Below are 18,369 nucleotides of genomic sequence, written 5' to 3'. Positions count from 1 at the left end.
TTGAAAAAACGAGAGGTACGAGTTGGTCGTAATTAAAGCATCGACGTTCGAGGTACCGTAAGGGTCAATCCACGGTCTCGAGTATCATACTTGGGAGCGAACGTGGCACGCAGAGGCCGCGATGGCCACATCGTCGTGCCTACGCTTTTGATCGTTGGAATTTGTCAGGTATCGATGAACAAGTGTCCCTATGAATTGAGAAATTCATAGAATTTTATGGAAAAATATTTTTTGAATACTCTTAGTTATCTAACGACAGGTAGACGGTGGTTCTCGCCATCACCATGAAAAGAAAATAGTGGTCGGAGGACGACTACCTATTTATCCATTCCTAGTACGACTCGTTAGTCTCCTTCGACTTTCTTCGCTTCCTGATTGCCTTCCTGGTCCGTCGTATCGTGTACCTGCCTGGCCAGACAAATTCCGGTCGTTAAAGCTCCAGTGTCCCGGCACTTCCGCGCGCGTGTGAACCGCGTGAACCCTGTCCCCTTCGATGCACTCGAGCCTCTTTCGGGCTGACATGACGGCCTAAAACGGGAAAGCTTTCGCTTCTGAAAGAGGATGCCGATTCTAGCGGTACGTTCTTTGAGTTAACGTACGCTGGAATTGGCTTTCCTAACGAGCCACCGTGCTTTTATCAGACGAAACCTTCTAAGGTCCAATTGATCTTAAACAAAGGGGACATTGTACAGTTAAAAAGGTACTTGTCCAGCAAAAGAAAATGAAGGATTTTTCATTTTTCCAAATGGTATTTTGAAATATCTTTGCTGGAAAAAGTCGTAGAGGAGAATATTTCTATCGGTATTGGCTATAAATTAAGATGAGAGCAGGAAAAGGTAAGAAGCCGACCGTCAAAGGAGGCACGTTGACCGGTCAACACAATCGGCGTGCCGGTTGTGTAGCACGCCTTTTTCGGCGAACTGTGAACGTAGCCTGAGGTCTGGCATTCCCCTTTCCTCCTTCGTCGTCGGCCGGTTCGTCCGGGGTCACCGACGAGAGGTCACGTCGCTCGCATGGCATCGGTGACTTTTTCATTTTTCTCTCTCCCTCCATCGACCCTTACACCCCCTCTCTCTTAACCCGTATCTTTCTCTCGCTTCTTCTCGATAGCCAGGGGCCCAGCTTTGCTCGATGCTGCTTCGTTTAAAGGAGTGGTTCAACACATAGGCGCAGACCTCTTCTCAAACAAGAAGAGGTCTCTTCTTCTTCAACCACCAGCGGGGTGGATTAAAAAATTTCATATTTTTAAATTCTGGAGGCAAAAGGGTGCAAAATTAGTTTATATAATTTGATTTTAATTAATATTTGAAGACGTAGGCGCATTTTTGGAGAAAAATTCTTGGATCTCGAAAAGGGTGGATTGGAAATATTATTTTTTCAATAAAAATCATAGTCTGAGAGTGGTTATCTTCTTTTTGAACCACCAACAGGGTTAATTACAAAATTTCATTTTTTTTTAATTCTGGAGGCAAAAGGGTGCAAAATTATTTTATATAACTTGATTTTAATTAATATTTGCAGACATAGGCGTATTTTTTGGAGAAAAATTCTTGGATTCCAAAAAGGGTGGATTGGAAATATTATTTTTTCAATAAAAATCATAGTTTAAGAGTGGTTATCTTCTTTTTGAACCACCCACAGGGTTAATTACAAAATTTCATTTTTTTTCATTCTGGAGGCAAAAGGGTGCAAAAATATTTGATTTTAATTAATATTTTCGGAGAAAAATTCTTGGATCTCAAAGAGGGTGGTTTGAAAATATTATTTCTTCAATAAAAATCATAGTTTGAGATTGGTTGGATCTGATTCATCGAAGAACCTCTCGAACCGTCGAACATGGCGCACGGTTAAGTGTCTCGCGTTCTCTCTAATCACTTTACCCACGACACCGAGCCGAAAACTAACGGTAACATCTGCTTCCACGGTGAATAGTGTTCATCGAGCGGTTTTTGCCGTGCGAACAGCGCCAGTGGTCAAAGGTTCTCGCGTATAAAACCGATGAAGACGCGGTTCGAGAGGACGACGAGGAAGATTTGCGAGCACACTGAGAGACGGCTTACCGATTCCTAAGTCACCGGCATGAAAGGATAAATGCTCGCGATTAACGATTTATTTAATTCAACGACGATGGTGACCGACCGTTGCTCCTCTTTTCTTCTTCCTGAAGACCGAGGAAAATTTTTAATTAATATTTTTTTTTCAACACTAACGCTCTTACGATTTCTTTTATTACTCGATCCTAAAGGGTCGATTCCACGCTATAAGAGGGAAATAAATTTCAGCGAAAATCGAACGATTCGAACAATTTTCATTGCACGAACAGTTAAACGAACATTCTAGGATACATCGATTACGGGCTAAAGAATGTTCCGCGAACGTTGAGCGGTTAAACAATCATCCGAAATATTCGTGATACCAAGTGTTTTCCGAGAAAGGCAATTAGTTGGGCGAACTATTCGCGTAAATCACGGAGCCGTTAACTAAATCTTGATTGATCAATTAAACGGTCGTCGCGGGACGTTTATAATGCAGTGAATATCTCGGAACGAGACGAGCCACGGTTGACCAACAGCTTAGCGAGAATAATGGCTTTGCGTAACAATTAAACGTCGCTTTCAGATGCATTTACGATTTGAGCAATCCTTTCAGCGTCACGATTACGAATCAACTAGACAGCTCATCGTTTAACTCTCGTCTCGGAGTTCTTGGCATTCTTTTCATCTTTTCTTATTCCGATTGAATCGATTTTATCGATGCCGCAATATTTTGCCATCTATTACTTACCTTCTATTATTTTTTTTTTTCGCAAAATCAGAGGCGTTGACCATAACAGTCGAGGAGTTAAGTATCGTAGTGTCGGCACGGTAATGCGGGTGATTGCGTTTAATGGGTGTCATTAACGGAGGAGGGTGAACGGTGGTATGCGGATTAGTCGAGAGGCGGATTGTCAAAATGCTCGAGCCAGGAGGCACGTGGTGTACCGTTACACAGAAGGCGTTCGCCTATCGAATATTCGACCTACGACCCCGGCGACGCGCGGCACCGTGAACGCGGAAATGCAGCTACGCTTGGCATCGGCCCTCCAATGACCTTACGCGGAGTCCGTTTGTCTCTTGGCCAGCAAACTCGCCGACGCCGCCGCCGCCGTCGTGGCTGAGCCTCGCTTTCGATGGGATAATCGCGAATTCTTTGCACGAGCTGATTTACGAGCCTGCCTGTTCGTCGATGCAAGACGAATTTCGACGAGACGATCCTTCGTTCCTTACCCAACCTCTGTGTCGCGGCTTCCTTCGACCGTGTCTTCTTATCGTACCAACAGATATTTCTTGTTTTTAATAAATAGATGCAAATTGAATGATCAATTTTTCGATCGCGAACAAAAGTTTCGATGTTGCAAATTGAAAAATTCGATGTTGCTGGTTAGAATAAATTGATGGGAGTTAGACATCGTTTGGCTTTCTCGAACAATAGGCGACTTCGCCTATAATCGGAAGTAAGTCTCGTTAGCGTAATGCGTAACTGTACATAGTGACTGGCTAATTTTGTATTACGTCCCATTACGTGTCGACGGATTAAGGGTTCAGGATCCTCTACGCCACCCTTCTCCTGTTAATCCTCGTGAAATAGATCGAACCCAAAGCTCTCCTATATTTTCAATTCTACAATTGTGCACAGTTTACTTCGACCGGTGTTAATTACAAACGAGCCGCATAATTGTCAGGTGTTATTACGTGTATCATTGTTGAACCGCGAGCGTGGCGGATCTCACTCGGCAAGTGTAAGAGCGAAAGGAACGGAAACGTGTTTTTGAAAAGGAAAGTAGCACAGTTTCCTCGATCAGAAAAATAAACAGCGAGAACTTGGCTAACAGAAGATCCTCGTCTTTCCCCGTTTCCTGCTTGGAAATCGTTTGCACGATCACGCGAGCCTTAACAAGCGCTCTTTGAAATGAAAACACACGTCCACTCTTCAATCATCGATAGCATGAACAACTTTATCTTCGTAAATATTCTTTGAAGAATAATTAATAGCCTTTTGAAACATTTTAAAGCTTAATAAACAAAAGCATCGAAAGAGTACGATTTCGTAATTCGCCTCCGTGTTGGTAACTTTCCGACCATTTGATGGCGTCTAACGCGAAAACCGTGAAAGTCCACGGATTATTTTACGAGCAGACGGTCTCGACGAACGGTGGCGCAGAGAGAGAAGGAAGAGAGCCCTTTCAGGTGCATCTCGGCGTAGGCCATGCGTCTTGGCGGGCAGCAATGGCATTTAAATGTTAGGCTCTTCTATCTGGCCGGTGGTATTTCGCGGCGGTCTGAGGCCGCATCTCGCCGCCACTCTCTGTGTTCAATTTCGAAAGTTAAATGTCAATGAGTAGCGGGCGCCGCCGTCGATGCACGTTTCGCTGCTGCATCTACGCAGAATGCACTTCTTCGCGTGTGCAACACACGGTATGTGAAAATTGGAAAATTTAAAAATATGAAAAAGAGTTAGTTTGATTGCTCAATAAACAGCAATCCGAAGATTCTACATGACACGTACGTACACTAGTGTAACGCCTCTATAGACTCGGCTTATTAGCTGTACGCACGATTACGTCGGGTCGCGCGCCTCTCTGTACCGCACCGAACCCAGTATCGCTCGTAATTACATCCCCTATTTACTCTGCCTAATGAGCGTTTGATTGGCTCTGTTAATTATTGTAAAGGCATCGGACTCGTTGCCAGCGAGTAACGGAACGCCTGGATGGCCCCATCGCAAAGAGGCCGCGTCGTCCATGCGCCGGATCGTATCTCCACGAAGAACACCGTTCCTTTCGAATATTTTGCGCATTTCCTTGATCACCAGATCCTTCGATCAATTAATTCGCGAGTCGATGCTGGGATGTTAGCTAGTAAAATCCGGGTTCCAAACGGTTCATCGTTTATCTATCCGGCAACAATAAACATTGTTTCACGCGGCGACCATGACGAACCCATTTCGAATCGTTGAAATATTCCTTGGCTCGAGGTATAGGAGCGAAATAAAGAAAAAAGGAAGGAATCGACAAACAGCAAACGACACAGAAGAGGCAGTGCACGATTTGCCCTTGGCCCCGAAGAATCAGCATCCGGTTTATCCGGAGGATCTTCACGCCGTCGGCGCCACGGCAATCCCCCGTAAAGGAAAACACGAGGAGAGGGTAGAGAGGGGAAGGAGAAAAAGAAAAAAAAAAAATTAAACTAATTGCCGCCCTCCTAGAGCTAAGTTCACGGAACGAGGCGAATCGCTATCTTTCTGACTAATTAAATTACTCGCCGTGAAATCCAGAGAAGCGGCCGCGTTCGAGTGCACGCTCGCAAACTCCGCGGCCGGCTGATTCTCGCGTTAAGTGGTAAATCGTCGAATTAACATCCGTTTCTTGCTGCATTTGCAACAACAACAACGATTTTACGCGGCTCGCGCGTCGTTTTTTCCCCGATTCCCCGGAGCTGACCACCTTTTCGGATCAGCTTGAAACGTGCCACTCTGCAGGGACCACCTGCCTTGCGAATCAGATTAAAATTTCATTCTTTTCACGAGCGAACCTTGGCCTATCGATGTTTTTAATTGCACGAAAGGGAATGGATACGGTAAGAGATAAAGAAGACGATCTGGATTACCTAATGGTCGGGGGTAGTTCAACTCGGCGGGTTGAAGATTCCTGGTTCGAATTCCTATCCAGTAATCCTATCGATCGAATATGTTTCTCCCCTGGATCTTATAGTGCCTACTATACTCTGATGCTCTTCTCTGTATACGTTCTACAGTTGAAACGTTATTTTAAATCGCTTTCTCGACGTGAAGTGTAGACATCAAACACCTGGTACTGTTACCTAAAATCGAAATTCAAAGAAACGAGGTTAATACAAAGTGTACGGTTGCGAAAGGAGCGTGCAGATGACGAACGATCAAGATCGAAAGCTTGATGTCGTGCAACGAACCGCGTGTACGCGATCGTACGTTAGCTACGCGAGACTTTCATGTCCCCCATGGAAACTGAAGTCGCGTAGTAAGAGTTGTGCTCCACATAAGGCAAGACGACGTAACATGTATACGGTTACAACAGCCTCATTCCTCCGCGTAATGCGCATAGTGCACATTCCTATCCGCGAACTAATATCGACTGCCGGGTTGACTGGTTTGCGATGGATAAGCTTGAACTGGGTCAAAGCCAGATGAAGTAAAAAAATTCAGCCGTCAATCGTTTGGCGAGTTACCAAGCTGAAAATGTTATCTTTGATTCTCGTTAGATTAACAGGTTCTCGTATCCCTCCGGTGATTTGCATAACCTTGCGTTTCGCATCAGATTTGCCTGTGGATTCAGCAACGATCCTAAATGCGTGAATTTCTTCGATTCACGGTGGAGACGAGGCTTAGCTAATAGCCTGACGAAGGGCCGGGTGAAATTTGCGAGCCAGCATCCCAGCTCGAGGAGGATCGGTCGTCCGTGGCAGCAGCAGGGGTCCACGGTGACGAAGGTGTCGTTGATTCCCCACGCACTTCCGCGAAACGAGATACCATAGCCTAGCCTCTCTCCTTTCGTTATTTCTTCTTTTTGCGATCCTCTCTCTGGTCCGAGTCGACGACACGCTTGAATTTACGCACGCTCGCCGGGAATTCTCACTTTCCAACGTCCATAGACCAGCAGCTCCCCTTCGTACGACTTCTTATTTTCCGCTCGCGATCGCCTGACTATTGTACCGTGAGCAGGATTATCCTGCTTCAACGTACCGGGTGTATCGCTTAACCGGGACGAGATACCAATCTCCGGGACGATTAGGAATAATAAAAATGTCGTGAGAGATAATGAAGCTCTTCGCCGCGGGAGACGTCAACGCGAAATGCATCTCGTGCGCGGTTAATTTATGGGAATTGTACGTACGCGTTTTCTAGTAAATGATACAATGACCATTTGTCGTCATATAGAGCAATTGTTTTGTATTATTTACACGTACCGTGTTCTATTATTGCACTCGCGTCCACGTATTATGGTAGAGCCTATAGGTATACAAGTATAACGAGCGATGGTGGGATGGTTCGCATAGTTGCTACGAGACCCGTCACGGCTGTGTCACGCGATGACCGCGGATGTTTATGCAAATGCACGCTTCTATGGGGTATCTCGAGGTGGTTAAAAGTACGTTCGTTATTTCGCGTACTTTATTACGTGTAACGTACATTCTGTATTGCGTCCGAGGTATTCCGTTGTGCCTCGAATACGGGCCGATTCAGAACTCGAGTATTCGATCTATCTTGGAGAAATTATTATTATGGAGAAATAACAATTTTCTACCAAAGGGTTAATCCCGTTTATTAACGAATAAATCAAAATAAATAAATAAATTATTCTTTGATCCTCTACTTACTGATTAACGCTCTTTCAATGCTGCGTTAATTAGAGGAATCTATTCGAGTCTAGTTATCACTTTTTATCTTTTACTCGTTAGGCGAAGTCAAACCGAGGAATAAATAAAATGTATATACATAGAATAAAGGAACCCTCGGTGGATAATTATTATCCCGGTGGTCTGTTTATCGTAGGTGATTTTCACGCTGGCGTAGACATTCAAATTGCACGAGGGCTTTAGAGGCGCAACCAGCGAGACAGAACTCTCGCAACACGGGTAATAACAGCGATAGTACTCGGGCAGAGGGACGGGGAGGCAGGAAAAGATTCAGCTAGGGGAGACAACCAAGCGAGGAAAATTTTTTTACATCGGTTACAAAGAAATTACAGCTTGCAGTTTATTGTTCATGAATATTTTATCTCGAAGCCGTAAGAATAGAATGATTAATTATGGTACACCTAGTTAATCGCAAAAAAATCGCGAAACATTAATTAAGCCCCGAAGAAAACACCTCGTCCATCTTCGTGGAAATGAATATTACGTTGACTTCGATCGGTAGGGAGTGACTTTAGTTGTCATCTTCTCCAAGTGGTTCGGAAATTCTCTCACGTGTCTATATGTTCCCGCGATCGTCATGGAAGAAGCGAGTAAAGGAATCACGGATCGGGGAGTTGACAAGCGTCGCGACGAATGCACTGCGAGACGCCTCGATCGAGAATCGATCCAGTCAAATAAACTCAGACGTTTGCATTGAATCGAACAGTGTACTCGCCGCGAGTGACTGATCTCGTGTAATGCTATTTACATGAAACCTAATCCTTGCCGCTCGCGAAGCCTGTTGTTAGCTGGAGCTAACATGGGAACAACGGGTATCGGAGGAGGATCGCTCGGCTCGATTAATTTATAATAGATTGCAAAATGTTTTATTACGTGAAAAAATCGCGATTGACGTTCGTCCCTGATCTATGCCATTTCTCCGCGCAATTAATGCTTTTTACCTATACACGGCCGTTACTCTCCCTTCGGTCCCGATCCGCGTTCACTCTCGATATTCCCTTTCACGCAGCAACCTATCCTCGAAGCGGAGATAGAAAACGACTTCCTGATCCCGTGGGGTTAACTGCCAACTGACCGAACTCCTATATCGCCTTCCGCATGGGAGACCCACGTTTACACCGGCCTCGGTTTGCCATTTACACGACATATTTCTGTTCGCCAGCCGCATCGGGGAAAGGAGAAAGGTGAATCGGTAGATGCTTGGAATCTATTCTGAATAAAATCGAACTCGCTTTAATAGAAAATCAATTTCGAAGGGAAAAGAAGGAAAAGATTGGCGAATAATAATCGGTAAAAATAATGGCAAGGGGTAGAAACACGATTTCGCGTTGAAATGATGTAAAGAATCCGTAAGATCGGTGCAACGGGCTCGGTGCATACGGTCAGAAATGGCGGAAGCATCGTGAACAAGAACTCGCTCACGTTTCCACGGCCTTCGATTACCGTGCGAAACAATAGGGGAACCGACTTTCCTCGCTTTCGACGACAGCCGAGCTGTTTGTTTCAACGTTGTGACGCGAGCATTACCTAACTGGCTCGGTTAACACCGCAGAAAATCTTTCTCTTTCTCTCCGCTCGTATCTAAGTAACCCACTAAACTAGAAGAGCGGCGAGGAACGAGGACAATGGATCCACGGGAGTCGCAAACACCGTGGTTGCAGCCAATTGCATTAAGGAGAAAGCTTGACTCGACGCGAACCCGCTTCGTTTATCGCCTCTTTCATCTACCTTCGCTCCTGTTATTTCGCGATCTACCATTCCGCTGTTAATCTTAGTCAAAAATTTTTTTCGCCAAACGACCTTCGCTTTGCATCTCGAAAGTGTACACTTTGCACGGTACACGTTTTGATTTTTAAACAGATTCCATTTTTCTTAATATTTACCGTCCAAAGTTTAATTAACCGGTGTCTGTTTGCACTTCACGAAATACATATTTGTCGTCGAAAAAGTGCTGCATCCTTTTTTTTTTTCTTCATCTTTAGAAATTTGTTGTCGAATGAGAGTCAGGTCGTCGCGTCGGTGGTTTCTCGAACAGTCGATTCGTCGAATCGTTCGAAACCGGACAGGATCGAAGCTAGAGAGGATGTCGATCGGTCGTTAGAGCGGGATGTTTAGCCAAACGACAAAGATCTCTCTTCTACCGCGGATGGACTGGACGTTATGTAAGCGAGGATCTCGATCCCAGATCTCGTCTGATTACTCGTTACAAGGATCGTTTCTCCTGCGAGGGTTTATCGATATCTCGGCTACGAATTGATCGATCGCAACCAGGAAATGCCACGAACGACGTTCGGCTCTCGTCAAAAATGCACAGAATTATTCCACTTGAAAAATTGCCATCTCTATTTTAACTCTATGCTCTGCTCTTTCTCTTCGTACAACTCATCGTTCATTTTAAAATATGTATACGAGGTAGAGGAAAACGTGTCGTGTAATTCCTAAGATTAATATCCACGGTTCGATATAAATTGAGACGTCTATTTTGAAAGTAAGAGATCAAGAAAGACGAAAGGGATACATGAAATATAATAAAAAGGTGGGAAATTTTGCAAACGTTTTGATTCGCGTGGCAACCGCGAGAAACGATCGTTTTTCAGCGCGATATAGTGTAATTAACCGCTGGCTAGGATTTTACGAGCGACTATCGCTGTCGGTGCAAAGAGATTCGAACGCGAAAGTTACATAAAGACGAGTGGTACCCCATAATTTGATCGAGCAAACAATGCGGTGTATTTAAGCCTGGATCGAGGTGAAAGGCGGTAACGTGAAAATCAGAGAAGAAAAATAAGTGATCCATTCGGGGGCGTTAGATTTTTCATCGTGACAAGAAACAGCATTCAAAGAAATCCTATTGTAAAAGGAAACACGATCAATGATAATTAATGAACAATATAAATGTGAGGGAGGATCATTAATCATGATCCTCGAATTCGAAGTATCGACGGGATTCGAGAATACACGTTGAAGACACGAGAAAACGAGCGCTGTCATCTGAAACCGTCCTCTTCTCCGATGTAGTCGCGCAAAAAGAAAACGCGGACGAAACTTGAGTAATATCGACCGCAGGAAAAATTCGCGGGATCGCATGGCCTTTGCTAAATTGATTCTTGTACATACGCGGGACGATCGCGCGCGTTTATTCGCACGCTTGCGTTCGATCTTCTACGTTTTCTTTTCCTTTGCGTTGAGATCATCGATCCTTCAAAAAATTTCACGAAACTTTCGAAACTCGGCACCGACGACTGTGAATCGCATGAAAAGACTAGAAGGCTTCGGGCTGATGAGCGTTAAACCATCGGAGGGGTCGACGCGGATGCGTAAGTCGAGGCGGAAACGCGGTGGTCGATCGCGGGCGGAAATTCGTGGGCAAGAGCGTGGCCCCGAGGGCGATGCGCGTACGCGGCGAGTTATCGAGGCTCGTCGGGACGGAAAACAAAGTCGGCAGCCGGTCGAGATAACATTATTATCGAGGCAAGGCTGGAAAGAAAGGGCCACCGAGTACATGAGAGCACGACGGGGGGTTAAGGTACCGGCATCCTTGCCCCGGGCTAAGAGGAGAACCGCCAGTTACATGGTGGATCCAAGAGGAAGGAGGACGCTGTAGGAGGCGCATGGCGAATCTAACGACCAAATCTCGGCACCGGTGTAAAATGCAAAACAGCGAGACCGTGGCGTGCAGAGAACCCTGTTCCCCGAACGAATTCCACGATGCGTGGCGACCAAGGTGGAGGTCGAGTACTCTACGATCCCTCCTCCTCCACCTCTGTCTACCTTTGCTTATTTTCTTTCTCTTCGTCTCCCTGTTTTCCCTTTCTTTTTGTGTCTGTTGTTTGTTAGGTACCTAAACTAATAGTCTTGAAAAAATCAAGGTCCTTTATAACATTCATCGAGAGAGCGCATCGTAAATCTATGCAAGCAGGATCGTGACTTACCATTGTTGCTTTTGCTTCTGTACCCTCGTTGCTTCCTCCGAGACTCTTTTTCCTTTCTACCTCCACGCGGGTGTGCGTGAAGCAGAACGAAACGAGGGTACCGGCTCCGAGTCGGCTTTTGACTCGGTCCTCCTTGGATCCTTGAGAAAAAGTTGCTGGGATCTGTATCGAGCTGCAACCCGGTTGCTCTTTCCTGTCTAAAGACAACGGGGCGCGATGTCAATTCATGGTTTCTAAACTTTTTGTGAAATTTTCATGAATCGTTTCATTTACGTTTCCGCGCTACTTATGCGAGACTTCTGACTCACTTTCAGTCACTTTATTTGTCACTTTCACCGAGAAACTTAATTGCATCGATCGTTACTCGTTTCCTTCGCGACGATAATTACAGCTGTTTCTTTTGAAAACCTTTCGAGTTTAACATTTGTTTCATTTAATGTTTATGCAAGTATCATGGGGTTAAGATAAGCGTAGTACATTTCCGGAATCAGCATGAAAAGCTAATTTGAATATAATCGGTGGTCGGTACCCGCGAATAGCAGCGTTGCCAATGCGAACAATGGAGCACGCGACAAGAAAATAAAAGGTAACTCCGCGATTACCGGGTCAACCAGGGAATTTATAAGCGACGCGCGAAGAATCGTTAATGAACGATTAAATAATAAGCCTGGCGGCTTCTAGAGTGCCTAGCAATAAATCCGACTTAACGGAGAGAGGCGGTATTATTTACGCGCTACGGTGACAACGTTAAAAACCCGCGAAGAGTAATAACCGAGAAGGTGTTCGCGGATTAAAAGCCGTGACACTGCTAGTTCCAGCGATTATTCTTCCTCGCAACGATGTAATTAAATCTCGCGACTAACGTTTGTTTACCCTTTACGAGCTTGCTTTTAATCTTCACGATTCAATTATATCATTTCCCGTCGAAAATGATCGATATTACGCAATTTATGATAAGAAATTTTCTTAGAATCGAAACCTTACTTTTCGAACGTTTTGAATCGGTAATGATTTTCGCGCCACTTGAAAAGCGCGGGATTTCCTAGGCAACGGCGTGGCGCGGCAGTAGAGTGACATGCGCATAAGTGACAGCACGTGTTTTGACGTTTCGCTGGTGAAATGGAATTGATAGCGGTGCAATTACAAGCGCAAATTGTAGCCGTTCTGTCGTCTGTCGTGCAGCAAGAGCCGACTGTTCATAAAATGACAATGTACTCTGTGCTAGAAGCGTGCCGGTACACGTTAAAACGTTTAGATCCGCGTCCCGAGATAACCTAACCTTCGTCATAGTTTACCGAGCACGACGCCGGTTCCCTCGTCGGCTTTTCCTCCCGTATATCCGCTTGCCACTGCACCACGATCCAGACTATTCCTCTAGGATAACAGCGACGGTATGTACTGCTTATTTTTTATCGTTTGTTAATTATTGTGTATTAGATACAAAGGAAACTATGTAAGCTACTTTTGCAATTGTTCTACCAATGATACCTGAATGCCATTGGTTGCAATCAGAATTATACACGAGCATAATTTGTCTTGGTACCACGTGTCTATAAGCAAGGTACAACTTTGCCATGTTAGATCTATCTGCATACAATTCACTGCGATGCTAAATTGTGCCCGAGCTCAATTTATCACCTGGATAGCAGCGTTTAAATTGCATCCATATTAGGCATAATGAAACGTAATCTATTGGTAAGTTAAGAGTTGTTCCCGTTGAAACCAGCGGGTTCATAGGAAAGCATGCAGAGTCAAACACACCTAGACCTATCCCATTATTGCATCCCGGACAACTAAATCTACTTTTCCTGAGCATAATCAAGCACGCTCTGCCTCTCTGGACAATGAACCTCGCCCTAATGCCGTGATAGGCATAATGAAGCCTCGGCATAATCCAATGCCAACGACACCAACAACTGTGCACAGTTTGTGCGCACACAGGGGGAGGTAAACAAGCCGAGGCTTAATCTGTTTCCACCGGTGCATCGTGTACGCGGAACGGCTAAATATAAAGGCAACGTTTTCCTTGAAATAGCCAGTCAGCAGGTAATTAGCGTCGTGCCTCGCATAATTAGCCCCAGACACGCCTAGGCAAATGTTTCACTTTCGAATCGTGGAGCGACACTTTCATGGAACGCGTGCCCGTTCCACGAACTTCCATGCCAATTTTACATTCCTCTTGCACCGTTCGCGCGTGCTCTGCACCGAATACAAAGAAAGGAATCGGTGAAACACGTCGACGACGAATGGGTGTCGCGGGAATAAAATTTTGAGAACGAAGACGGTTGTAAAAACGGTTGAAATCATCGGAGAATTGTTTACGAGCCCGGAAAGTTTAGATCTCGAGTCGACGCCTGCTTCTTTCGTCTTTTAACGAGCCACCAGGAAAAGCCACTCGCCAATGAAAAATAAACAACGTTTACCAAGAAGACCGAGTCGATTCTTCGTTTCGATGAACGGTCACGTTCGTTCGCCTAGGCTCGTTTGAATAATTCGCTAGTTTGCAGGACGGACACGATGCACCGACAGGCTGACTGAGAAAGTGTCTTTGCCAACCTTATACCGATAATGCATTGTTCAGACACATTTGAAACACGTTTACAAGCTTCTTGCTCTAGCGTTGCGTCAACGGTGAGCACGAAATTTCACGTTGTAACGATCGTTTTTCTCCTGCCACGATCAAGTTGCGAAAGTGTTGCATTTTTCCGAGGATTTGTAGTGGACTCCAAGGTTGGTTTCATTTCGAGGAAGAGAGGGAAAAGAAAGGGATATAGCTGTGACTGGTGTTGCTGGTATCGTTGAAAGTTGAATGGTAGCGATAGATTCTCATTTCGTTATTCAATTTCCAAGACGAATCGATAATTTCTTAAATAGAGTGGTAGATACATAACGGCTTGTTTAATAGGAGCATCCGGTGTACTACGAAGCTACTTGATCGTGGTACGATCGAGCGTTTATTGGCTTTATTGTCGCCCGGTCGTTTTCTCAGTGAATGAACGCTCGCAACGGCGTTCGAAGCTGTAAAGGTGCCTTAAACTGCCACCTCTTCGTAATTACGCGCAATAAATCGTTTCGGAGCTATTATACGGTGATCCTTTACTGCGTCCGGATAATAATCACGCGTGATTTCGCGTTAAAACGATCGCGCTCGCTTTTTATCCGTTAACGGCGACGCTAGAGCGAATTCGTCTAGCAGAGATATTTCACGAGCGATGGTAATCGTTCGCAGAGGATGCTTTCAGTCAATTCAGTCAGTTATCAAGGAATTAGTTAAGGAATTATTAGCGAAGTGGTAATCATAAAATGAATGATATACTTCAGAAGGTTTTCGCAAATCAGCAGGCAAAAAACGTGTTCAACAAGGTGTAGCAATTTGCATAGAAATTTCTCAAGTTCACCAGCTAATCCGCCAGAAATCTATCCGTCGTTAACCCATACGTATTCGAGCCCTCGAACGAGTCACCCCGAGTTCATATGCATCTGAAAAAGACAAGCTCACGAGCGTCTAAGGGTCAAAAGTCTTCTCGGCAAGAACATGAAATACTATCTTTCTTTCCCTCTCTCCGTTGGCGAAGAATTCCTTTGAGTACCGCTACCGTGGACAGCTCGTATCCATCAAGCATTTATCTCTCCGTCATCGGCGTCGCCTACAAAACGATTTATACCGCGGCCACGAGCACGAAATAATTCATCGGCGGTGGCTAGTTTACGCGGATGCAGCCCGAACCACGAGGATGATATCCGTCGGAACGGTTACCACGAACCCTGACCGCCGGATAACGAATGGGACTCGTTGATTTTCCGGTTTTGGCCAGGTGACGGGGAAGGAAACAGGAAATGTCGTTGGCTCGGACGTGGCACGTGAGCTGTACGCGCGATGAAAAGCGGTTGCGATAGAGCGGACACGAGGCTCTTGACCGTCTTTCACCGTTCGTTCGCGTTTCCGTCTAGTGCTTTTCGGTGATCGACTGTGCTTCGATACTTGTTTTCTATCTAACACTACAATTTGTGAAAGGTTCGTTGCAGTATTAACATATTAGAGATAGTTATTTCAATTTGAAACCCAGTTGGAGAAAAAATAAGTAGTTTAGGTCAATGATAAAGTCGGCATCTTTATTTTTTGCTTCCTTTCACTAAGGAATCTGAAATTTTTTTCAAGTATCACTTTAATCAAACTAGAATAATTTGATTGATTGCACTTAATTAATGGAGGAATTTGGATTTTTGTTTCAGAATCAAGACGCACAGGACGAAAGGCAACGAGTGAGTACCATTGCATCGTGTAATATTAAATTTGAAATATAAAATCGTCGGGTCGTAGAGGTTTAAGACACAATTCATAATGTAGAACGGATACTTTCACGTCGTTTTATATACTGATCGTTCGCTTTGCTATCCGTTCACGTGGGTCATCGATGAACTTACCGCGGTACACACGTAGTAATTACATAGAGCATAGTGATACCCGTGAAACGTGGCTCGATAACATTGTTCCGACGGATAAAAAGGATCACGGAGAAAGGCGCTGCGTTACAGATCATCGATCACCCACGGCGAAGTAACCCCGTAAGTACACTGTAATTATTTTGCAACTACACAAAACGGTACAAGACGACGTTAACAGTCGAAGCGATAGAAAGTATGATTATTCCCAACTTCGATCTATAATGAACTTTCTCGAGTCCGATTAATTAAATTTCAAACGTCGGTTAAACGAAATAAAAATGAAATTGAGGATGAAACTTATGAAGAGGACTCCTATTACCGGCTACTTATATCAACGACGTAAAACGGCAAATTGAAAGATTAAATTGGAAAATGAAGTGATCGTATCTTTAATAGCAGTTATTATAATGTACCAGTCGACGTGTTAACACTAAACATGAAGTAACGAGTTGAAAACACGAGGATGAACGAGGAGCAAGTAGAAGAGTACCGAGCTGATCGGAAAGTTCAACGGAGGTTCAACGGTGACCCACGTTAATTTACGTGGACCACCAACGACCCCGTAACTGTACCACACACGGTAATTACCGACTCGATGATGCAACGAAGCTTCCTCGAGCGAGTCGAACGATCCGACCCATCGGGCCTGGGTCACCTGGAGCTAATTGAATTCCTGCGGACGCGTTGAAACGACAAGCTTTGAATCTCCTCCTCTATTGATCCATTAAATTATCAATGGAGAATTGAGAAATTTTAAATAGGATCTCGTAATAAAATTTTGAAGATTGAATGTTACCAAGTTGCCATCAAAAGGGTTAAGTAACTTTAAAACTATTGATCGTCACCTTGAAACCATAGATAGGAAGGTTCGTGATTTATCGACGCGTAAAAGCTCATTAAATTTTGATGGTGACACATAGTGAATTCTCCTCGTAAGATGAGTGACGACATTACTTATGGTATAAGTACCTAGCCCGTAAGTCTTGTGGGATCAGCTGATACAAAAGGTTAATTGGCATCACTTTGCTTCCACGAGCAATAAATTAAGAAAAAAAAAAAAAGGAAAGGCTTAAATCATCACGTGGAAGCGGTGAAACATCATCAAGCAATAAACTGTAATAAATGAGATATCCAGAGGGGAATTTCTTCAAGATTTTCAGTAAGTTAAAGAAAGAAGAAAAAGGAAAATGTTCGTTATCCGAGAACCATGCTGCTCTCGTTTAGATGGGATTCAACGAAAATAATTAATACGTTTCCATGAAGAGAAACGATCGCGCATCCATTACCACGATCCAGGAAGGTGTTCCACGAACGCAGTTTGCAATCAGAGAGCCAAAACCGCTCGTTCCTCGTGAAAGATCGATCGACTGCTCCCTTTTTATGCGTTCGTTGCGTGGTAATTAGCGTTGCCCCTGTAATGGCTCGTTGCATTAACGTCAGGACTGGGCCTGATGGTTTCTGGTGTCGTTGGCATTTTGCAAGGATTGTCGTTCATTATTTAAAGGAAACTCATTTGTTTCTATCTACACTCAGGTGCAACGAAGACTTTTTTTAAGGGGATGGTAGGGGGAGGAATCTGCCACCACTTACCTAGGGATAGCTTAGTGAGAGTCTAGGGGAAGTTAGGAAGAAACCAGGGACAACCTAGGAAAAGCCTAGGGGAACTTAAGAAATGCTTAAAGAAAACTTATGAAAATCCCAGGGAAAATTTAGGGAAAGCCTAAGAAAAGCCCAGAGAATGGGGTTCCTTAAATTTCACATGCCTGTAAAAAAAATATTAACCAGTTCATAAAGTAATAGTATACAAGCTATAACGAGAACACAAAAGACTTGAGCGGTACGATTTCATTATCGTCAAAAGTCCATGCAACCGAAGGTTGAACTTGATATCTCTGCCTTTTTTCTTGCATTTTCAATTTACCTGAACGTAGCTGTCTGTTCGTTACTCTGGTTCGACAGGTAGGCGTATCGAAAGCTGGCACGCGGCTCTTGAGCCTTCCAGCTGGAATGAAAATGCATGCTTCCAGGATGATTCACGGTCAGTTTCAAAATAGGGGATTTCAAGAGAGGTGATCTCACCCCGGTGTCACGCAACGTCAGGTCGTTGATAGTCTTTTAATACTGTAATGATTGCATATCTTGCGGGATCGTTTAAAGCACGTTTAAAGAGCCCAACGTACTCGCTTATTTAGACATTAGCGAAAGTATCATTATTTATTGCTCGGAGCAATTAGGTAACGCGGTTGGAATTCGGCGAATATTTCGAACTCAAACAGATCATTATATTTTACTAATTATATCTACATTGCTACCACCAATTTCTTGTCATCTTCAATTTTAACCGATGACTTTAATCATGATATATCGAAAAGAAAAAGTAACAATGAATCAACGTTTATGTCCGGATTTTTTCCTCGAAAACAAAAAAATATTACGTCCCAAGAATGAGGTAACCTTACACATGCAAGTGTCGGTCCCGTTACTGTCTTCGAAATACCAAACAAACCGTGTTCGTGAATCCTGTCGCACGATTAGCACCTCGCCCGATCGTCTTACACCCG

At 44.3% G+C, this 18,369-nt stretch overlaps 1 protein-coding gene across 2 annotated transcripts in view; it reads left to right on the top strand.

The window, feature by feature from the left end:
* Positions 1 to 18,369, top strand: part of LOC114877289 — a 103,152-nt gene that overhangs the window by 44,209 nt on the left and 40,574 nt on the right. For both annotated transcript variants that reach the window (XM_029189671.2, XM_029189670.2), the window contains exon 3: positions 15,596 to 15,625. The gene's annotated coding sequence lies outside the window, so the exon portion shown is untranslated. The remainder of the gene's footprint in view (positions 1 to 15,595; positions 15,626 to 18,369) is intronic.

This window comes from Osmia bicornis, chromosome 15 (genome assembly GCF_907164935.1).
Source record: "Osmia bicornis bicornis chromosome 15, iOsmBic2.1, whole genome shotgun sequence".
Classification (NCBI taxonomy): Eukaryota; Metazoa; Arthropoda; class Insecta; order Hymenoptera; family Megachilidae; genus Osmia; species Osmia bicornis.
Note: the sequence above shows the minus strand (reverse complement) of the source record. Positions and strands in the feature narration are given on the sequence as shown.